General features: G+C 41.6%; 1 protein-coding gene across 1 annotated transcript in view; it reads left to right on the top strand.

The window, feature by feature from the left end:
* The window catches only part of LOC311295362 (uncharacterized protein), a 321,297-nt gene that overhangs the window by 189,425 nt on the left and 106,660 nt on the right, over positions 1–25,212 (top strand). The window lies entirely within an intron of this gene.

The following is a 25,212-nucleotide window of genomic DNA, read 5'->3' as shown; positions in this document are numbered from 1 at the left end:
AGTGAGGTCAGGTTGTTGAGGTCCGTGGTGCCATCACGGGACTTCAGTTAGGCTAACAAAATCAGACTGAATTTGTATGATGGCAGGACAATGCAATATAGCTACAATAACAGAGAGGTTAAAGTCTTTATGGTATTTGGTGTTGGAAAAGAAATAAATACTTAAAATGTTGTGTTTCCAAATGAGAAAGCACGTCCGTTGAGTGAGATCTGTTTCTCTGTCATTGAAACGGGTATCCGTGTGTGGACCACGGAAGATGAGTGTCATTGACTTAAGGGTTGGAGTTATCCGTGGTCTCACCACAGACTCACTCCGTGCTCCTATCACAGATTTTAGATCTGACTATAGCCAAGCGAGCAATAGGTGTAAAACGCCATCAAACTGGATTTTATGATGACAGGACGAGACAAAATGTCAAGTTAATTACATGCCATTGCAACACAGTCGACCTAAAGCTTATAAATTCCTAAACACGCCAGCAACATTACAACGTCCATGAGTGAGGTCAGGTTGTTGAGGTCCGTGGTGCCATCACGGGACTTTGATTAGGCTAACTGAAACAAACCGAAATGTTATGATGACAGGACAATGCAATAGCTACAATAACAGTCAGGTTAACGTCATTATGGCATTTAATGTTGGAAAAGAAACAAATTTATACTTCAAACGTTGCGTTTCCAAATGAGAAAGCACGTCCGTTGAGTGAGTTCTGTACTCCGTCATTGAAACGGGTATCCGTGTGTGGACCACGGAAGGTCAGTGTCATTGACTTGCATTGGAGTAATATCCGTGGCAGCATCACGGAATTTGGGGCGATTCCGTGATGGCTACACGGATTTTGAGTTAAGGGCCCGTGGACATTTCACGGAATCCTGTGAGACCAGGTTGGCTTTTCTGTGCCTGTCTTGAAGAAGTGGAGTCCTCTTTGGTCGGTGTCCATGGAGGCCAGCCTTGTGTCGTGTCCGCTGGAGTGTCTGCCTTGAAATGGTGGTACCAGCATTACTCAGATCATTCATAATGGTTTTGCTGGTGATCCTTGGATTCTTCTTAGCTTTCCGCACTACCAGTCTTGCCAGCACAGGGTTAAATTTTGGCTTCTAACCAATATTTTTTACTGTGTGAATCTCTAACAATGCTTTGCACAGTAGCCACTGGTACTTGAAAACATTTGGAAATACCTTTAGTAGCCTTTCCCTTTCGTGTGAGGATCCACAATGTGCAACTGGAGGTCCTCAAGCTCCTTGGTTTTAACCATGACTTGCAATTGACCAGAAACTGACTAGCAAACAGGTGTATCACCTGGTTTGAATTGCTAGTTTACAGACCACTTATATTACAGATTAGAATGCCTTAGAACAATGCCTCTGGGATGCGAATCATTTTGGACATGGACACTTTTACAATAATGCAATACTGTTATTGACCACTACAGGACAGTACTGACCCACCGTATGACAGACTTACTGATCAGTTCTTCTGTTTTCTTCCTTTTTTTTCTTTTTTTAACTTTAAATCTCATTTGGCTTGATAGTTTATCATATAATGAAAATATATAGTTATACAATTAAGTGTCCTTATGTGTCTACCCCAAAATAAAAAAAAAATAAAAAAAATTAGGCCTATTTCAGATTTAAATCTGCATGAATTAAATGCAGTACAAAATACTACCATATTTATTTGTTTAAAATTAAATAAAAAAAAGTGTTTTAATATATATTTTTTTAAATGTGCCAAATGTGTTTTGTGAGACTCAACCTAATAAATCTTTCCACTGTCAAGTCTAAAGACTGATATGGAATGTAAACAGATCCTTTATCTTTGTGAGGGGAGGTACTGTACAGTAGGAGAGGAAGTGATACCTGTGGAAATACAAACTGCGATGTGATCGACCTTTTCCCTACAGAAGGGGTTTAGCGCGTGATCTGCCATGTAGGAATAGATTCCAGCAGAGGATCGGTATGTAATTTGCATGTCTTCACTTGTTTTATATTTTGGTAGTTATCTCTATTTTGGATGCGGTATTAGGCTACAGTTGCTGTTGTATATTAGGTGGGTGGAAAATGTACATTTTGAAGACTTGTTGAAACCTTTGAAGTGAATTACAGCATGGCATATGAATCTGTTTTGGGATAGGCTGCATTTGATTTTGAACATTTCGTTATTTATGTTGTTAGTTGTGCAGTTGATCAGTCAGTATTTATGGCTTTGTGTGCTGTTTGGATTCAATCCATGTAATATATCCATGTGTTCTCTATGCAAAATGCTTCAACGTCTGAATATGTCTTTTATTTTACATACATTTATATTAATTACATTTATTTCAAAATTACTTTTATACCATTCCCCCAACTTTTTTTATCTTAAGCATTTTACTTAAATAAAATCAGACAAGCAGATTGTAAGACACAGAGACAGACAAACGGAAATAATGTAAAAGTATACTGGGAAATGAAAGTGTTATAAACCTTCCTGTTTTTTACATTAATGTAATAATTTTTTTAGAAAATGTCATGAAATTTAACAAAAATCTGCTGCTTCAGATGATACAGTTCTGCCGTTTTAACATCCAGTAACCTGATCAAATTATAACTCAGAAGTTATAAGCCTCAGAATTGTTTATTTCCTGCAAATCATTAGTATGTTACACAAAGTCTTACAAAACATACTGTCAGCTCAAAAAGATTGTGGTTATGATAGGAAATTCCTGTTCTTCTAAAACATAAAAAACTCAATTTAGTAAAGTACACCATGCAGTATTATAAATTCACGACTTTGCAGCAGGTAATGGTAAAATTAATGGCCTGTTGTAACACTGTATACTGTATGTCATGAACACTGTTTTGAAGATATGAAGAAATATGAAGCTACTTAAAGTAAAAAATGGCAAATAATATTTAATTGCTTTGAGAAAAATATAAAGAGCAAACAATTATCAAACATATATTTCAAGAAACATCAGAAATGGTAAAGGTAACATACACAAATATCAGAAATATTTTGACTTGACCAATAGTTAAAGGAGACCTGGTAACAGGGTGTCTACGCTGGACGTGAGCAGCACGACACAACAATAATCAGTGATATAGTCTACACCAGATCATGACGAGACAAATCTCCAACAGTAGACTCATGCTCAATTCTTTTTCTGACATACTCCACATGCTTGCCCTACTTCTGATATGAAGGTCAAATGACAGGTCACTTTCACAAATTTGCAACAGTTGTCAGGGGTTTTCCAGGCTCAAAACAAGGCGGAAGTGGTAAAATCCTGATTGTTATTTAATAGTAAGATAATTTAATTTTTATTTTTCATAGACCATAATATAGCCTACTGTGTTTCCCACAGTATTTTTGTGGGTGGAGGTCGGTACCTCTGTCCGGGGGCATGCACCCCTGGAAGAAAAATGTGTACATTTTAAAGATAAATTCATTAATCTGGTGCACTTTGAGTCACCCCAATCCGCTGTTAAAACTAAATAATCCACCCGCCAACCGCCCAAAATATGATATTCTTTGATTTAGATATCTACATCTGATCATCACATTACAATTATTCAACATCTTGGTGTTAAGCATGATGATATGGTAAAATATCACACTGAAGTAGGCTGATTTAAAAGTAACATTTATTTAAATTAAAATTTTTTTGGGGCAAAATTACATTTCCTTAATAACCTAAACAGAGGCTTTACTCCCTTCAAACTTAAATTGTCAATGTTTCATTACATCACAGTTGGAAAACACCCTTATGAGAATAATTTTTTTTTACCTTTATTAAGGGCATTTTTTTACCTGATTTTATTAAATGTATGCTCCATCTTTCATTTCAAATTCTTCAATTTGATCATTACATTCAATCTGAATAATAAGACACTATAGGCTGTTAACAATCAAAACGTTGGGAAACACATAAAGACATTTATATTATTATCAACTATGTGATTCCCTTGTTATTTTTTATTAAATTTTTTTGATATTGCCATTTTAATCAGGGCATTTGTCCGGTTGGGCAAGTACAATTCTCTCTCACTTGTCCCTAAAAAAAAAAAAAAAAAAACACGTATCCCGGATAAGCGTTAATGTCGAACCCTGATATGTTTCCTTGATTGGTTTTCCCTGAAGAGAATTACGTTGTTGAAAACGAAAGTAAAAGAGTGGCGCACGTTCATGGCGTTTTATCGTGATGAGAGTTCTGTGTCTTTATTAAACTCAACACATTATAATGATTTACCCAGCTAACAGGGAACGTTCCCAGAACATTGGCTAACTGTACACATACTGGGAACTATATTCTCAGAAGGTGAAGCACTGCTACTTCTGCGAAGTGATTTGCTCCAACTCAGAGTGAACTCTCTGCTCCTCACCACGGGGCTTCTCAGGTGCTGCGAGTAAATCACTCCGCCCAAGTAGCAGTGCTTCGCCTTCTGAGAATATAGTTCCCAGTATGTATACGGTTAGAAGATGGCTGTCTCATGTGACCTTGTTATTTGTACACGCTGTGACTATACAAATTACAACATGTAAATAGGAAAATGTTGGAGTTATTTTGTCTAGCGGTGGGCGCGTCAGACAGTTACGGCACGCACAGAGATGAAAAAGGTATGTTGGACTTAACTAACTCTGGGGGATAAGGTGAATAAGCTAAAGTCCCAAAAAGTCGGCGTGTTCCTTTAAATGCTAGATCAATGACAACAGACTGAGCCGCGAAAACAGGTGCTGCAACAATGTAAATTAGGCTATAGGGAAAATAATGAGTTTTTAAACATCAATTCACTTCTCTGGTAGACTCCCTAAACAAAATTATGAACCTGTAAATGAGTATAATAGGTGTCCTTGAACAGAATAAATAAGTATAAAAATAATAGATACATATTATAACTTGGTAAAAAAACAATTTTGCTAAATAGGATAAAGAATGATAAAGTATTTCTTCAGGCTTCAGTACAAGTCACAGTATACAGTAAGGCACATTTAAAATGTTGAAGTTGAAGTGCTAACGGATGAAGCTGTTTCTTAAAGGTTCTGATGGTCTCAGTAGGTGGCTAAGGTTTGAAGCTAAGTAGATCATAATCAGACTTTTACTTCTCTTGTCTATTCAAACACAGAGCAGAATGAAAACAGAAAGCAAAGGCACTGCAGTCACAATCTTCTCTGGTCTTGATAGCACTCCTTGGTTACTTTTTCCTTCTGTTTGGTTGATTTTTTGGTTGCTTTCTTCTTTTACTGGACATAAAACAATATTTGTTAAGACTTTTTGTTTTTGTATTTAAAAATGGAGGTAATAAAAAGTTTTCGCCACCAACCTTTGACGAGTAGCTCCACACTCTGAATGTCTGATGCGTAGCAGACATATTTCCCGGTATCATTATTTTGAAGATCGTTGAGTTTCAGCGTGAAGTTTCCTTTCTTAAAATCAGCAGAAATGGTTTCAACTCTCCCCTTGTATGCTAGATGTTGATCTACTATAGAGCCTTTACCATCAATAATGTCATACACATTCAGGTTGTCATTGTATCTCCAACGCACAGTGATTTCTTCCACAGGTTCTTTAGAAGAACAAGGTAAAACAGCAGAGCCTCCAATAAAACCCACAATGGGCTCCTGAAGTGACACTGAAAACAGAAAGATGATGAAATAAAAGGTACAATTATATGTTGTTCATGCAAGAAATAAGAATTTGCTTTACAAAAGACTGTTAGGGCCAGATTTACTAAACAGGGCATATTTAGTGTGAGAGTGAAATCCCACAAAAAGCACCTATGCGCGTGATCTCCTGACAATGCACAGATTAAAGAACACAGATGCAGCTGGATCATTTCCATAATGACCAACATAATCTACCAAGAGCAGCGCAAATTAGCTCTGGTTTAAGATACAAGTAAATAATGGCGCAAATACCAGTAAATTGACTAGCGCAAACCTTAGTAAATCACCTTGCATGATTCATTTGAATACTCTCCTCCCATACATTTTGCGTCTGAAAGGGAAACTCCTACAAATGCATATGCAATAAGGTCACACCTTTTCAGCGCTAATTTTTACTAAATCCTGACAGTATTTTTTTTACGCCAAAAAAGAGTTTGCGCCGGCACAAGCTGTTAGTAAATATGCCCTTAGTGTTTTACTGTGTCTATAAACTAGAGCTTATGCTCAGTCAGAGAAAACGATGAATTCGTTCATTTCAGTATGCATGGTGCGTTGCAAAGATGAAAAGAAAAAATGTTAACGGACCCAATTCGCTGTATTTTCACTTGATTTCAAACTGACTAGTCGTAACAGTCAATCCCTTCAAAGTATTCTCTAATGCCCATACGCCCTTCGTACTCACCTTCATTTAATGTTAACAAATGAAGCAAAACAATACAGCATCTGTAAACAGAAAAAAAAAAATTCTTAAAAAATACTTAGATCATGACAAGAACAAAATGACATTGTTATCATATTTAAATCTGCCTCTGATCTATTCTTTTTTCACTGTTTGTAAAAATAAAGGCCTGTTGACATGGGGCATTCATTAAAAGTCCACTCAAGTGCCTTGTATGATGCATTGACGTAATATAGAGCCATATTTAATGGCTCCTTCCCCTTTTCAAATAGCCAATAGCGTTTAGTTTAACTCACAGACTGCAAGTCGTATTTGACAGCACCATGGAAGCGAATCCGAGCGCTGATGATATGTTGGATTCAATAGTAGAGGTGTGAATAAATTTTAGCCAACTTAAAGTTGGAAAACGAAATATAACTCGAGCGATTGAGCAACCGAACACACATCTCCAAACCATATTGTGAGAGACTCTAAGTTTAAATGCTTATATATTCTAAATGTGAATTTTGTCATTGTTTTGGAAAACACCAGCTCATAAGTAACCTTAAGGCTAAAATATTCATACTAAAAGTTAAAAAACTTGCATTTTGATTTCAGGGGGCCTTTAAGCATGTGATTTAACCTGTTTCTGTGAGTTAACCTTTTTTTATTTCCTTTATATTTGTCATCTGATCTGTAAAGTCTAGAATATAACCACATGTAGCTTCAGTGTGTGGATCTTTACAAGCCAACTAATTCTATTCAAATGTAGAAAGTCATATACTATGCTGTTAAACACACTTAACAGTCAAATAATCAATATGATTAAAAAGGAGTTTATTGATTTAAAAACGATTATATTGCCTGAGTGAACAGAACTGCGTCCATAGCAACGCTCTGTTTTTCATTTTCACTGACACAATGACGTTCGCAATGACGTTCCTGTTCCATTTACGTGTTCTCCGAATGCTAAAGAGGAGCCTCGCCTAGCCTCTGAAGGAAGTGACTTGGAAGGACCAGTCCTGCCAAGGAAGTATCCTTGACATTGAGAAACACCTACTGTCTCCCTTGCCTCCTCCCCTGGCTTTATTTCAGTGTTTGTTATCTGTTTTACAATCAGTATCTGGTTTTTTTTTTTTTTTTGCGGCATCCATGCTGAAAACCAATGCCGTATTTTTGAACAAATCTTTAATATGACTTGGGAGCAACGAGTTGTCTCAGAGAGCGATTCGTTAATTTTGTGCTGACCACGCATCCGCAACATCACGCCGTGATGTATCGATCCTCTATTGGACGCCGTCTTCACGTGACGTGATACGAATTCGCAAGCCAGAGTTCACAAAACGTACAGCTCTGGTAAAACCTGAGACTTCCACGTTAAAGAAACCTGACACTGGATTGCGATAGATGAGCGCATAATTAGCTTCTTTGATACACATTTGCCCTGAGGGCCTGAACTGTAACATGATTGAACTTGTAGCCTACGTTCATCATGAACAGATGTTCTTAGAACAAGCCAGTCACAATATAGGCTATCAAACTTGTGTGTATTGTATAGTCATCGTAATTTTAAAGGTACAACAAATAAGATTTGTATTAAAACATACAAAACCCACTTGCCTCATTTATTAATGTTTGTGTACTTCTATTATCCTATATATCCCTGTTTCCAAGAATTTGTAAATTCAGAGAAATTCACCATTTTAAATAGTCCCTTGTCACTTGTTGCCTCTCACTGACATTATCTGCGTTATCCCTGGTTTCCACTTGTACTGCTATAGTAACCATGGCAACAGATGTGGACAACTGTGTAACGTCTAGCGGCACACTGTTATTGTTTCGTTCAAACATTATAGACCGTGGCAAGCAGACTTTGGGACAAAAATAAGAAAAAAAAAATTTCTGCGAGATGTCGAGAGTTTCACAACAAACTTCAACTTGAAAGAGACGCCGCTCCTGCAGTTTAGTATGATAGTGTAGACCAAGTGAAACAGTGCTGCGTTACTTCACAATTTTAATTTGTCAAATAAATGAAATGTCCTTATTCATATAAATGAAATGTCCTCATTCCTTTATATCCGCGGGACTCGCGTGTGGCTCTGGTATCTGAATTTCATTAGCAATCGTGCCCTGCTTCATACCACAGTCATGTTAAAAAACATGAATGCTTTCACTCATCCATAAACATTATTTCCACATAAACATGACTATATCATTTTTTAAAATACAAATTTTAGGATTTTTTAAATAGAACAATAGTTATTAAGACTCTTTTTTTTGTATGTCCAGTAAAAGAAGAGAGCAACCAAAAAAACAACAACTACCAAACAGAAGGAAAAAGTAACCAAGTAGCGCAATCAAGACCAGAGAAGATTGTAACTGCAGTGCCTTTGCTTTCTGTTTTCATTCTGCTCTATATTTGAATAGACAAGAAAAGTAATATGTCTGATTATGATCTACTTATCTTCAGCCACCAACTGAGACCATCAGAACCTTAAAGGAGAACTCCGGTCAATTTTAACATTGAGCTCATTTTTTTGTACATTTGGAGTGCTGTCAATGATTTCAAAACAATCATCTGTGGTCAATACCCATCGAGATTATTCTTTAAATAGTGAATAGACCTATTTTAATGAGCACCCAGTGTTTTTTGCCATTTGTGTATGATGTTAAATTATTATTAACACTTGTTTCCCTGCATTTTATCAGGATTACTCACCTTTGGTGTGACATCTGGATAGCAGTCACGAACATCTTAATTCATGTTGTTTCTTTATTCTCTTTTATACTTTTTTTGTATTTGTATTTATGTCTTAATTGGTAACACTTTATTAAAACGTTTCATTAGTTAACATGAACTTATAATGAACTGCACGTGAACAGCCTTTATTATTTTTTGTTAATGTTAACATTTACTAATACTTCATTAAAATCTTGTTAACATTAGTAAATGCACTGTAAACTAACAATGAACAGCTGTATTTTTAACTAACGTTAATAAAGATTAACAAACACAGCAACAAATGTATTGCTCATGGTTATTTAATACATGAACTAATGTTAACTAAGTTATTGTACCTTATTGTAGAGTGTTAGCAATATATTCAACATGCATTTCCTTATGTTTTGTGCTGTATTGTCATCGCAAGGTTTTTAAATAAGGTTTTTTATTGTCATCTTAAGGTCTCAGGACAATATTGTGAAGCATTAATTTTACTTTGCCTAGTAAAATAAGCAAATCTGATTTTATGCTGATAAGACAAAGGTACTTATCATAGAGAGGCAATTAAGATTACTCCGTAAACTCTATTCAAATACCATCACTTAATTTCCCACGTCCTCTGTCTGCAACTCTTGTACTATAGGGTTTTAGTACTTTAAATATCAGGACAAAATCTTATATGTCCTAACAGAGAGGTCTACTGATGACCGGACTGAACACAATTCATTTTTTAACTTTTCACTTGATGTATTGCACTTATATTTATATACTTTTAAAAGCAAAGTACACTCTGACTGGATCTCACAACTCCTGAAGAGACGTATATTTCTCTGTACTGAATATTGTGCTTCACAGTTTAGACTGTCAGTTCATGATCTTCATATGTAACAGGAACATTAATCATGATCAAGTCATTTTATATATTTTATTCCCAAAGGATTCAGAAACTTTCAAATTAATAAAACGTGTACATCAAATTGAACTATGTCTGAATCTTTTAATTCTTACAAGAACATTTAATAATGCATGCATAGCAAGGCTTTATTCCTAAAGCGTGTACATATAGTCCGCAGGAGACAAATTAATACAGTAACAATGCATCACTTTCAACCACTTGTTGAAACAACTGTCAAAATGGATGGCTTGCAACATGACTGTTTTCAAAGAATTACAGTAGAAATGGTAAGATCACAGTACTGGTTGTCTGCAACTTCATACATCATCTGTCTTGGAAATCTGAAACAATAAAACTACATAATATATGCAGATCAGAACATGTCTCATGCACGTCATTACATACATTATCATAGGTTGAATGTGTGGTGGACAGGACATGAAAATATATCAATACTAAAAATAAATGTTTATATTTACATGTGGACTAAACAGCAGTTAATAAACTATTGCTTCAAATGATCTCTAACTTCTAAACACAGAAATGAACGATTACTGCACTTACCTCTGCTCAGCCATGAACTGGTCGAAAGCTGATGACGTAACATGTAGGTAGGCCCGCCCTCACGTGATACTGATTGGTCGATTGATAAGCTTAAATCTGATTGGCTAAAGAGTACGACTGCTCTGTGTTACGAGTGTTATGCTGCCAGCAAAGTCTCAAAAACACACACACACACACACACATATCTAAGGCGATTCGTACGTGAATGACGATTTGCACATTCAAATGCAAGAATACACTCGTACACTAAACATTCAAAGGTTTTTGTGCACAGTTGTATATCTACGAATTGTGTTTTGCATTTGTGAAATGTATTTTATGAGTATATAATTTTATTTTGCGCATGTGAATTGCTTTTTGTGCATTTTTTTTTTTTTTTCACGCACGTGGATTTTTTTTGTGTGCACGTGAATTAGGTTTCATGCATGTGAAATTGTCTACGCATTTGTGAATCATGTTTTTTGCGTGAATTATATTTGAGACTAATCTGCTTCCATACTCTCGTCTGTGTGGTCGAGGTTTGTGTTTCCGCTCACAGTTTGAGATGTGTGTATGATCACAGTATAGCAGATATTATTCATCTGGATTAGATAATGAAGATCATACAGCTGCAGATCTGTGAGTTTCTCATTTCTCGTTTGATTGAGTCAGTTTTCTTTTGAGTTTATATCTTAATAAGTGTGTTTTTCTTTCTCTCATAGATCTGTTCATGTTGTATCAAGCCACAGAGAGTCTAACAAACATACCAGTAACTTTAGGATCTGATGTGATTATAACCTGTGGTCTTGATATGTGACCTGATCCAGCAAAATGAGTCACAGTGACCCAAATTTCAAAACTGATATTTTGGTATTAATGGAAAGAGGAGACCATAAGCTTTCAAATGATATCCTAGTCAAAGTCATACCTTGAATGGTTGTAAATATATACACATTTGAATTATGGTCGTCTGCCCTCTTTTTCCAATTGAAAACCTGAGAAAATCGCTTTTAAAGTTTTTTGCCCGTTTTTTGTTGATATCTTTCAAAATCCATTGCATTTAAAGGGATGAACTATTTATTGTACAGCTTAATTTGACCAAAGACATTAATATATGCTATTATGCCAGGCTGAAGCTCAAATTATTTTAAAGTTTTTATTTGAATAAATAATTTAAAAGGCACTTTTACAAACATTTACTAAAATCAGAAAGATTGAACAGAGGTGCTACAGTTTTGCTTGAGAGAGGGTGTGTGTGTGTGTGTGTTTGTGTCTGTGTGTGTGTGTCTCTCTCTCTCTCTCTGTGTGTGTGTGTGTGTGTGTGTGTGTGTGAGAGAGAGAGAGAGAGAGAGAGAGAGAGAGAGAGAAAGTGAGAGAGGCAGAGAGACAAGGAAACAGAGAACAAATAATGTTAGCCTATGCAATCATATCTTTGTGTAGGCTAGTTGACAATAACAGTGTAACATATTCATAACGGATATACCAACAGTTAAATATTGGGTTAAAATAAATCAAACACATTGTAATGGATTCTCCTTGCAGATAAATACACTCACAGAATAATTGCACTCACTCACATCTATACACGATAAATACCACAGGGCTGTCACTTTCGCTGTCGCTGTCATCAGAGGATGGATGACACGTCTCCAGATTCAAAACAATCACTGACTAGCCTTAGCCACTCTTGATGACCAGCAGCAGAGCTTAGGTTAGAAGCCTCCAGTGAGTTCAACGCTTTTGGCGACTTTTTGGCGACTTTGCTCTCTTTTGACAGCGACATTTCTCAAATTAATAATATTTAATCTTTCTGAGGAGATCTGCTAGCTTGTTTACACAGAGCGCCGCGAGTCTGACAGGAGGATGGCTGGACCAATCGCGTGCCGGTCAGTCGAAATGGGGCTTTCCATTGACAAATGATCAGCGTTTGTGTACATTTCTAAGCTTTTTGATTGGTTCTATACAACGTGTAACACCATATTTGGAGAGCAGAGACGTTTCAGGGGATACCCGGGAAATGCTCAGAGGTGAGGAGCGGAGTTGAGAAAAGCAATATTCATTTCCAGCGAATTTAGTAAAACTTTGTAAACTTTAATAGTCATTTAAATACCTTTACTCAATTATCTGGACTACGAAACTTTAGGAGATTATTTTTGAATGTCTGTTCTTTGAAATTTAGCACAAAAAAATAAATAAAATAAAAAATATTATTTCATTGTTTTTCCACATAAACGGCCCATATCTTAAAATGGAACGTTGCGACTTCCGACTCATTTCGCCAGATCGGGTCACATATAAAGGAGATTTACTGGTTCAAACAGAAATTACCGGATCCTCCAGTGTTGATCTTACGCTCTTACAGCAACACAGGACGATGTAAATATGAAAACAGCAGCTTTATACACAAATACTCAGTGAAAACTAACAGTCGTCTGTTCATCAAAAATATCACCATTGATGAATTAGGAGTTCTCTTACGAGAGGTTCTCTCGTATTGCGTAAGCTAGCTTACGCTGCGGGAAAGTCTCCTTTCACGAGATACTGAAGCCAAAAATTATCCTAATTTTTTAAAACTTGTCAACGCAGTGCGGCAGCCTGCAGACCTAGGGCAAGCGAATCGCGTGCCCATTGGCTGCTCTGCGGCAACTGCAGCAGCCTATGGCTGAGCCTTGCGCGTGACGTCACGTCCAATGAGCGCGCTTGGCGCGCTTAGTGCGTCACAGCCCGTCATTAGGGGTGTGGCTTAGCGTATATAAGCAAGGAACAGAGGCTGCTTCGCTGATTTCTGTCTCTTCAGCGAAGCTCTTCGCATCGCTGATCTCCGAGGAAGCCGCCGTTGAATCCAGCGACCAGCACGCCGAGGATCTCAGCCTGAGGACGCCGGCCGCTTGCCGCCTTCAGCCTTCCCTGCCTGCTGCGCCATCCGGCACATATATCCTTTTCTGCTCTGTGTTGTGTGTGTGTGTGTCCGCCGCGACACACTTGCATCTAAAAGAGCGCGAGGCATTGTTTCAAATGCCTCGCACATCATGTGGCTTGTGCAGAGCCTCGCTCAGCGACGGAGACCGCCACGTGCTGTGCGCTCTCTGCCTGGGTTTTGACCACGCTGTTCGCGCTCTCTCCGAGGGCGGCTGCGAACAGTGTGAGGAGTTAACGATGTCGACCCTACGGGCTCGACTCGCTAAACTTGAAGAAACTCCATCTTCTCCGGCCGCTTCTTCCGGGCCACGAAAGAAGAAACGTCGCTCTCAAAGGCCGCCGGAACTGGACGCTACAGCTGAGCGCTCGCCGGAACCCCTCCCGCGAGCCTCGCTCTCTCCTTCCCCGACGCGCAGCGGCCGGCCACTGCCCGCACTGCCGTCGCCCTGGGGGACGATGCAGATGATGCCGCTGACAGCTGCTCTCTGCTCGCGTCTGACAGCGAGGAGTGGTCGGGCTCGCACCGCTCCGCCCCCTCGACTCTGGAGTCTTCTCGAACCCGCGCTAGTGTTGACGCAGAGCTTCTCCGCCTCCTCACTTTAGCGGTCGAGAGAATGGGACTGGATTGGTCCCCACCTAAGGAGCCGGAGCCCAATCGCCTTGACGGGTTTTTTCTGCCTAGCCGCCGCCCTGCGCCTGCCTCTAGGTCAGCACCCTTCCTGCCTGAGCTCCACGCCGAGCTCTCTAAGTCCTGGAACGCTCCGTTCTCCACCAGACTCCGCTCGCCAGTCTCCTCGGCTCTCTCCGAGGTGGACGGAGCCGCCGAGAACGGCTATAACGGCATCCCCGCCGTTGAGGATGCTGTGGCAACGCACCTTTGCCCGCCGTCTGCTAGATGGCGCTCAAAGTCTGCCCTGCCGTCTAAAGCCTGCAGGACCACCTCAGCTTTCGCCGCCTCCGGCCAGGCTGCTTCCGCCCTGCACTCAATGGCTATTCTTCAGATCCTTCAAGCCGACCTCCTCCGTGAACTGGACGAGAAGGGCTCGGATCAGTCTGCCTTTACCGATCTGCGCAGCGCTACGGATCTCGCGCTGCGCGCTACCAAGACCGCTGCTCAAGCCATCGGCAGATCCATGGCCGCGCTCACCGTCATCGACAGACATCTCTGGTTGACGCTCGCGGACATGAGTGAGTCAGAGCGCGCTGTGTTTCTCAACGCACCACTCTCGCCCACCGGCCTCTTTGGCCCTGCGGTCAGCGGAATTGTGGATCGGTTCTCTGAAGTACAGAAGGCTTCGCAGGCGATGGACCTCTTCCTGCCCCGCCGTTCGAGCTCAGCCACAGGCCGCCCTCAAACTCAGCCTCCTGTGCGCAGCTCTAACCAGCGCTCTTCCAAGCCTCCCAGCGCTTCGCAGCGACGCCAGGGCAATCGCCCCAGGTCGCGCTCGACCAGCCGTCACAGACCGCCGCCCCCACGGGGCCCGCGGTCCAAGATCGCGTTGAAGCCCGAGCCCGCGAAGTCCTCCTAGCATCCGCAAGGAGGAAAAGATGGTTGAGTCCCGCTACGGCCGGACCGCCATCAAAACGCACAGCTCTGTCAGTCCCCTATGTTCAGGCTACTGCAGCAGCACACACCGCAGCCAACGAGCCAGTATTAACACTCGCTCGCCTGCACACAAACGCCGTTTTCACGGCGACCCAGATAAATCTCAAAAAGAGTATAAGTGCTTTAAGTGTAGAAAATGTGCCCACACCCATGTGCTCACTGCTTCACACAAGTACAATCCCCATGGTAACGCGCCCAGAGCGCTCTCTCATAAAGCGGCCACACACCGCTCGAGTTCTAAATGTAGTAAATGTGCCCACACTTCTGTGCTCACAACTACTCGCTGCTCGCTCTGTCACTCAGTTACCTCAATTTGCCACTGCTCAAGCCGCAGGGGTATTAAGTGTAGAAAAAGTGCCCACTCCCGTGTGCTCACTGCCTCACACAGACCAGGTTCCCGTGGCAACGCGTCCAGAGCGCTATCTCTTAAAGCAGAAACTTTCCGCTCGAGCATCAAGTGTAGGAAATGTGCCCACAGCCCTGTGCTCACACCTGCCCACTGCCCGCTCTGCCAGACAGGTTGCAAACCTCATAAAGCCCCCAAACACTGGCCGTGTCATAAGTGCAAATCCCGCGCCAGCTCACGAGCACGCGCGCCCACTTTCAGACACCATAATCCCCACGCCGCTCTCGCGCCTGGGATGTTTGACAGCAGTTCACGCTCCATCGTCCGAGATCGAGCTACTAAATTCTGCACAGTTGGCCAGCCCTGTTCTTCTGCCCTCGTGTCCGAGCATCGGCGGCGCGCGCGCCGCCCCGTCTTCTCTGATACAGGTTCCCCATCCCGCGCAACGCGGCGATCTGAACCCAGAGACCATTCGACCCCTAGCCATGCATGCAAAAGCATGGGAGGCTATTCAGGGCGCGTCAGAATGGGTGCTCAACACCATAAGACACGGTTATTCGCTCCAATTTGCTCGTCGCCCTCCGCGCTTTCTAGCGCAGACGGAAACGAAAGTGAGTTTGGAAACAGCACATCTGCTTCAAGCAGAGATAACAAAGCTGCTGCGAAAAGGGGCCATAGAACAGGTACATCCTTCCCTGAGCGAGTCAGGCTTTTACAGCCGTTACTTCCTCGTTCCCAAGAAGGACGGAGCATTAAGACCTATTTTAGATCTGAGACATCTGAACAAGGCTCTCATGAGACGGCCGTTCAGGATGATTACAACCAGACAGATCCTCGCGCAAATTCGCCCAGGAGACTGGTTTATCTCTCTCGATCTGAAAGACGCTTATTTCCAGATCCAGATAACTCCCCGTCACAGGCCATTTTTGAGAATCGCCTTCGACGGTCGAGCTTATCAATACACAGTCCTGCCGTTCGGCCTGTCTTTAGCACCCCGTACATTTACGAAATGCATGGACACGGCTCTCGCTCCCCTGAGGAGTCAGGGAATGCGAATTCTGAACTACTTGGACGATTGGCTCGTTCTAGCGCAGTCAGAGACAGAACTTGTGTCTCACAGAACAGCGTTACTCGACCACCTGGAGGGTCTGGGTCTAGCGGTCAACTGGACCAAGAGCTCGCTCTCGCCCCGGCAGTCGATTTCCTTTCTCGGAATAGAACTGGACTCGGTGGCGATGACGGCCAGATTGTCGGAGCAGCGCGCGCGCCGCATCCAGCGCCTCGCTGCATCCTTCAAAGAAGGCAACCGGGTTCCCCTGAAGGCATTTCAGCGCATCCTGGGGCATATGGCCTCAGCTGCAGCGGTGCTTCAGCTGGGTTTACTGCGCATGCGCCCGCTTCAACGCTGGCTGAGAACGCGCGTATCCCATCGAGCCTGGGCGACCGGCGGCTCGCTAATCAGAGTGACTCAGGTCTGTGTCTCAGCCCTGCAGCCCTGGCTAGCAGCCGAATGGTATCACACAGGAGTGAATATGGGAGTGGTTTCACACCGGAAAGTTGTCTCGACAGACGCGTCCAACCTAGGTTGGGGAGCGCTCTTCGAAGGCAGACCGGTCTTTGGCCACTGGTCAGACCAGGAGAATCTCCTACACATAAACTGTCTAGAGATGCTCGCGGTCGAGAAAGCGCTCATGCACTTCCTCCCTTTCCTCCATGGTCGCCATGTTCTAGTCCGCACGGACAACACTTCAGTAGTGGCCTATGTGAACCGCCAGGGCGGTGTCAGATCAAAGCAACTCTGCGCCCTGACGGAACGCCTCCTCGTATGGGCTCAGCACTCTCTGCGCTCTCTGAGAGCATCGCATGTGCCTGGCCATCTGAACGAGGGCCCCGACAGACTGTCCAGGGACAATGTTCCCCCTGGGGAGTGGTCTCTACACCCCCAAACAGTCCAGTCGCTGTGGCGCCGCTTTGGCAGAGCGAAAGTCGACCTCTTTGCGTCAAAAGACAACGTGCACTGCCCAGCGTTCTTTTCAAAGAGCGAGGACGCGCTGGCCCAGTCTTGGCCCAGCGGCCCGCTATATGCCTTTCCACCAGTCTCTCTGCTGCCTCAGGTTATCGAGAGAGTCAGGAAAGCGCGCCACACAGTGCTCCTCATAGCCCCGTTCTGGGAGAACCAAGCTTGGTTCCCGGAACTCATACAATTGGCAGACTCAGCCCCTTGGCCGATTCCGGTGCGGAGAGACCTTCTCTCTCAAGCCCGCGGCTCGATTTGGCATCCCCACCCAGAGCACTGGTCTCTGCATGCGTGGAGCCTCAACAATTACATGCTGATCTACCAGAAGGGGTGATGAACACGATCATACAATCTAGAGCCCCCTCCACGAGGCGGCTCTACACGTCTAAATGGTCTGTGTTTAACAAATGGTGCACTACCAAAGGGCTCAATCCACAGACATGTGGGGTCTCGCAAGTATTGTGCTTCCTTCAAGAGCTACTGGACGCGGGCAGGTCCCCCTCCACGCTCAAAGTCTATGTCGCGGCCATTTCAGCGCTCTCTGTTTCAGAGCCGGGCCGCGCATTAGGAAGGAACGAGTTTGTCATCCGCTTCCTTAGAGGAGCGAGGAGGATGAACCCCCCGCGACCCCCTTCGGTTCCTATGTGGGATCTTTCACTGGTCTTAGACGCACTGAAAGCACATCCCTTTGAACCCTTAGAAACTGTGGATATGAAATACCTCACGCTCAAAACCGTTTTTCTGATAGCACTGTCTTCAGTAAAACGTGTGGGAGACCTTCACGCGTTATCCACTAACGCTGCGTGCCTCGAGTTCGGACCCAATGACTCTAAAGTTATTCTCAGACCGAGGCATGGGTACGTCCCAAAAACTTTGGGCACTCCCTTCAGAGCGCAGGTCATTTCCCTTTCAGCCCTGCCGAATACTGGCTGCGAGGCAGATAGTCACCTCCTCTGCCCAGTTAGGGCGCTGAGAAGCTATATTTCGCGCTCCGCCGCCTTCAGGCGTTCAGAGCAGCTTTTTGTTTCGTTTGGTGGGCGCACCAAGGGTCTCGCCGCCTCGAAACACACTCTGTCCAGATGGATAGTCGATGCTATCGCAGCTGCTTACGCATCTAAAAACCTGCAGTGCCCCTTGGGCATTCGGGCACACTCCACCAGAGGCATGGCCTCATCGTGGGCGTGGTCCAGTGGGATTCCCATTCATGACATTTGTGCAGCGGCAGGCTGGGCCTCCCCCTCCACATTTGTTAGGTTTTACAACCTGGAAGTTCCCGCCTTGCAGGCCAAAGTGCTATCAGTCTAAGTCTCGCGTAAGCCAGCCCACTGTCTGTGCGCGGGCTACGCTGCTGATTTAGCTCTACTGGTTGAGCTGCACTATATGGAAGTGTTAGTTGGACCGGCTGTGCCGCTCCCTGCCCCATATTATGTGCTTGTGTACTGTGGTATCTTGGCCGCCCAGCTCCGCTTCGCGTTCCCTGGGCTCCCCATGGGACTCATTCAGGATGCTGGGCGCGCGCACGGCATTGACAAAGGTGTTCCCGCAGCGTAAGCTAGCTTATGCAATACGAGAGAACCTCTCGTAAGAGAACGTACTCGGTTACTAACGTAACCTCGGTTCTCTCTAGAGAGGGAACGAGTATTGCGTAACCCGCCGTGCTCTCGCCACGAGCTCATTTTCGCTTCATGCGACAGAAACCAGCGAAGCAGCCTCTGTTCCTTGCTTATATACGCTAAGCCACACCCCTAATGACGGGCTGTGACGCACTAAGCGCGCCAAGCGCGCTCATTGGACGTGACGTCACGCGCAAGGCTCAGCCATAGGCTGCTGCAGTTGCCGCAGAGCAGCCAATGGGCACGCGATTCGCTTGCCCTAGGTCTGCAGGCTGCCGCACTGCGTTGACAAGTTTTAAAAAATTAGGATAATTTTTGGCTTCAGTATCTCGTGAAAGGAGACTTTCCCGCAGCGTAAGCTAGCTTACGCAATACTCGTTCCCTCTCTAGAGAGAACCGAGGTTACGTTAGTAACCGAGTACGTTTATTATTGTGTGAAAACTAGTGAACCACTAAAGTTCAACAACGGCACCAAAATCTACATCAGCGGTGAGTTATTTTATCATTTCATGTCTTTATAAACCACATGATGGATTCCATATTGAATACTGTATGAAGATCTAATAATAGTTTTATTGTTCTGTTAAAGACTGAAACTAAATAAAGATTGAACTACAAACCTTTTACAGACTCCGTCCACAGGAATCAGACAGATGACGCTTCACAACACCAGATACCATGGAGAAATATGACCATCATCATATCTGTCCTGATAAATGTGCTTCTGACCATTGCTGTGATAGGTTTGTAAAATTGCATTGAATTAACTACATGGAGACAAACTCTAAATCAATACACAAATTCAGCCATATATTATATCTGCTCTTTGTTTAAACTGTCAAGAAGTGTCTCAGTGGTGTTTATTCACTGTTGTTTCAGGTTTGGTGAAGAGCTGCATTGACACAACTAGATCATCTAAAAATACTTCAAATAAACCTCAAAGTACCACTGCAGCTCAAAACACAAATGATCCACAGGTAAGATACTTCTTAAATAAATGATCTTAATTATTTTTAATATATTAGTTTAAATATAACCTGCCCACATTATTTTTGCACTATGCTCTTAAGTTAGTATAGTGATATAATAGTTACATTTTAGTAGTGGTTAATCTACTTAAATCCTTTCAACTTCAGATAATGTAATTAAATGAATTATATGAAATGTGTTTTAGAAAATTACTTTAAAAACATAGCACACATGCTACCTGGGATACTCAATTCTGATTGGTTAGTTGCAGCATTCTGGTCAAATATATTTCTTGTAATTAGTGCTAAACTTTATATTTGATCATTGTGCTAGTTTTATATCTCTCACATCATCCTTCATCTGTTTCTTTTGGTCCTTCAGGATGATACAAGACCCCTATGCTTCATTTCGGGGTCCTGATCACCTTGTTAGGGTTTATTTTCCTATCGGCTGACTGTACATTGTCTATCATACTGTATATGGCCATTCATATATAATATCGTCCTCTTTCAGAGTGTGCTGAAGTTGATTTCTTCATGTGCTCCAGTAACACCAGGCCTAGTCAGGAGCAGAGCACTACTGTCTACAGCCAATGTGTGATGTGATACACTTTATGAATACAAAGTGAATACATATGCTTTTTTTTTTTTACAAACTAAAATTTCCTGTTATTATGTTTTACATTTGTAGATTTTAATTTCCATTTCCATTTATGAGTTTGCTGCTTTGTACTGTATGTAAATATGCAGTGTGTGTATGATAGTAACACTTTTTGCTGGTACTGTTTTAAGTGGAGATCTTGCTTATATATAGTAATACAATAGTTTTTTTCTCTCTCTATTATAAGTGTGCTGACATGCTCTGGGCAGTAAAAGTTGCAAACCACATGGATGATGAGCTTGTCACCGGGGCGGACCTCGGATGACCCGCCGCCCTGGACTTTAAACACCACACCACCGTGAGGAGCCGACACCACAGGCCCGCAACGGATGGACGACACAGACACAAGATAAGTTCCAAAGAATGACAATCTTTATTTAGCACAAGATATCAAAGGGCACAGAACGTAATAGGATTCAATGTCTTCTAGGTCTTCGTCGCTACGGAATACTTTCGTCGGTGCACAGTAATGGGACGATGACTCAAGAGCTTACTTCATCAGCAATGCTGAATACTTCAGGACTCAGACAGTAAGTAGGAAGGTAAGGTTCTTCTCAGTACAGGATACTTTCGTCAGTGCACAGTAGGGAGACAGTGATTTAAAAGCTTACTTCATCAGCGATGCTGCATACTTCCAGACTCAGACATTGAGTAGAAAGGTAAGGGTTCTTCTCAGTACAGGTTACTTTCATCAGTGCACAGTAATGAGACAGTAGTTTAAAAGCTTACTTTATCAGCGATGCTGCATACTTCCAGACTCAGACATTGAGTAGAAAGGTAAGGGTTCTTCTCAGTACAGGTTACTTTCATCAGTGCACAGTAGTGACAGTAGTGTAAAAGCTTACTTCACCAGCGATGCTGCATACTTCCAGACTCAGACATGGAGTAGAAAGGTAAGGGTTCTTCTCAGTACAGGATACTTTCGTCGGTGCACAATAGTGAGTCAGTGGCTTAAAAGCTTACTTCATCAGCAATGCTGCATACTTCCAGACTCAGACATTGAGTAGAAAGGTAAGGGTTCTTCTCAGTGCAGGATACAGGGCTCAGGCAAAGAAGAGGTTAATAGTCCTTCACCAGCATAGCTGTACACTCACAGGACTTCTAATGGAGAGCAGATATCATAACTTTCCACAACGTGTAAGCAAGGGTTGGGGCCGCTTCTCAGCAAAAACACCACACTCGTGTTCACTTCAAATCCACAGCGATGAATCAATGTGTATCAATAAGGCAAAAGCACTGCAATTCACTCACATGATAGGGCTGATCAGAGGTCTCAATCCATTTATTACACTCCCATGGGGGGATATTCAATCCTCAGTTCCTCTTCAGCACACTCTGAAACACATAGCTTCCCCAACAGTCAGATTTACAATCACTGTATCCTCTTCAAGCTTTTCAAATGTTTGTAAGATGAAATCAATTCACTTATCTTTCTCTCTCCCTTCACGGCGCAGATCCAATCGATAAATCAGTCCAGCAGATTCCCACAGACGAACTCTGATCCAGCAGACTTCAATGGGCAGCTTGCACCCCAACGAGGCTTCCCCACAGCCCATTACAACTCCCAATGCGGACAATTTCAACAGGAGACCTTCCCACCCAGACAGCTTCCCCGAGCCAACTTGTGCCCAAAACTGCTCCGAGAGAACCAGCTCCCGCCCACCGTCAACACGACCACCATCCACCTCCAACGCTTCTCTCAATGGCTCTTTTATGAAAGCGGAAAGCCTATGTGGAGGCTGTAGTCGTTTCTCAATACCAAGCACGCAAAGTTCGGACTTGAGTCCTTGGAAGTTCGGACTTGACAAGTTCGACTCAGGAGAACGAACTCCCTAGGACGGGAGGACGCAAGTCCGATAATTCTGAAATGGAACAGCGGCGTACTTGATAGCGTCACTCAGCTCGCTCTGGCTTCTCCGGTTATCTCTTTATGTATAGGCTATCTAGGCTGTGGTTCGGGCAACGCAATTGATTATCTTCACTGCATATTTATAACAACACGAAATATAAAGCACAACCCTGACTCTGATGAATGATGAATAAAAAAACATTATAATATTGATCATTAAAACTAACATTTAGCAAAAAGAGACAGGGTTGTGTCATTTTATTTTATTATATATGTACATACAGTGAAGAGAATGTAGGCAACATGTAGGCTATAATAAAATATTTTATATGTTTTAAATATATAAAATAAAATGACAACCTTTTTTTGTTAAATGTCAGTTTTAATGATCAATAATAACCATTATAAAAGTATAAGTACAGATGGTACACAACCAGAATGCCTATGAAAATAAACCAGCCGCATTTCAAAGTTGTTCCCGAAATGACCGCCAGGTGGCGCAAAGGGACATTGTGCAAAACAGCAGCAATTGCCGTATTTTAAAATGTAAGTGGGTTAAATATAAAACCCTAAGCCTAATAGGCATATTTTTCATATATATAAATAGGCCTATTAGGCTACAACAGAATAGAACCAAAGATATAATCAATTTTAGAACTGAAAAAATAGAATCAAAAGTTAAAAATAGAGACGATATTAGGAGCAATGACGATGAATATTTTTACTATTCTATTGAGGAATTAGATAAATGAAGAGCTCTCGTGAGCGATACAATTGCATAGTAATTTATAGTGATTTCAAAAGCCGTCCTTAAAAAAAAAAATACATGGAGTAGTGTGGCATAATTTTTGAGAGATCCTGGTTTCAATGCCCTTAATGTATATAGGCTAGGCTACTGCTTTAAAAAAACGTCACAACACGTTTTGAGATTGTTTTGAATTAAACATTGAAGTTTAAAATGTAGTGTTTTGGCACACCAGGCCGAGTGGCGTTACGCATTGTTCAAAAATCAGGTTTTATTCTGGCATGTTGAATTGGCGTTAGAATTTTTTTTTAGATTTATTAGATTTAGATTTTAGATTTCGTTAGATTTATTTTTCTCATAACAGCTAAAATAACTTAATATAGGCTATGCCTTGTCTTAATATGACCTACTTAATATAGGCAATAGGCATATAATAGCCTATATAATAAATTAGCAAAACTTGGCCACTAAATATTTAATTTTCAATTATTTTAATTATCACAATTAAAGTTTTAATTTTATTAAATCGAACAAGCGCAACAATCAGCATTTAATCAAATATTCTAAAAGATGTATTAATAATGTTATTCGACATAATAACCTATGTGTGCGTGCAACAAGCAAGATGTGTATTTTATGCGTGCATTGATTTTTATCAATAAACTAGTGTTTTCTGACAGTGTCGACTGCAAAGATGAAGTTGACGATCGCCATATTTGTAGTGAACGCACCTAGAGAGAAATGCACATAAAGACATAATCAGAGAGTAGCCTTTTTCTTTTCGTTTTTAATTATTTTGTTTGAAGACATTTCAAGCTTTGTGTATTTGATGTATTTATCATGTCTGTGTGAGGCATACGCTGAGTTTCGTTAAGTTAGGATGAGATGCGCTCCAGCTGACGTGCAATGCGTGACCGCGCGGGCGCCTCCATGATTAGTGTCTGTTATATTTGCTTCTCTTACTTATTAAATACAGGCATTGGTTGATGAAAAATTGATTAAAATTAAGATACAATTTATAGAAAACGAAATTCACTTTAAAGAAACGTTTTCTACTAAACAAAACTTAATGAAGTGGTCAAAATCATGTCTGACCCACTCCATATCCATCTCTCAATATAATGCATCCTATCTTACTCCTGCTGTTCACTTTTCATATTCAACATAGATGGAAAAAAATAACATTATAATATTTTAACAAATATGATACTAAATGAAATGATTTAATGGTTACAACAGTATAGTAGGCCTATAGACTCTATTGGTACAAATTGCTGCACATTAATTTAATTAAATGAAACCTTGTAACGAATTCACATTGTAGGGTAGACTGTGTACAGTTGAGACACCTTAAAGTGTAAGTTGCAGTTATAACCACCACAGCCAATTAATGTGTAAATTAAAGTGCTCTATATATTTAATTATTTCTGTCTTAAAATGCGTTAAAATAACATTTATTGGGGTTTCTTCAAAGGTAGCGTGTTTTTTCAGTTACTGGGTGATGACGTCACAAGAGGAACTCGCAACCCATACTCTGCTAGATTCCTACTGTATTATGGCTATTTGGAGAACGACTGAGGATGTGGAAAACCATCAAATTCTTTATGGACCACAGCCCTACAATTTTTAACCGGTCAGGCGTGAGAGAGGGGAGCCATGGCACTCAAAGAGTTATTAATGCTTGGTGTGAGGAGAATTAGTGGAGGGTTGGCCAGGTGTCCTGGTGAGTAACGTTAGCTACGTTAGAGCTACCCATACAAAAATGTAATATATGGCCATATATGTACTTATATTTTAAATAGCATGACATATATCTATACATATATTTGACTTATATGAGAACACAATACATGCCTGCAACATATATCTATACATATATTTGACTTATCTGAGAACACAATATATGACTGCAACATATATCTATACATATATTTGACTTATCTGAGAACACAATATATGACTGCAACATATATCTACATATATTTGACTTATCTGAGAACACAATATATGCCTGCAACATATAT

This window comes from Rutilus rutilus (assembly GCF_951802725.1).
Source record: "Rutilus rutilus genome assembly, chromosome: 8".
Taxonomy (NCBI): domain Eukaryota; kingdom Metazoa; phylum Chordata; class Actinopteri; order Cypriniformes; family Leuciscidae; genus Rutilus; species Rutilus rutilus.
The sequence above is the reverse complement of the archived record's forward strand: the minus strand, read 5'-3'. Positions and strand labels throughout refer to the sequence as shown.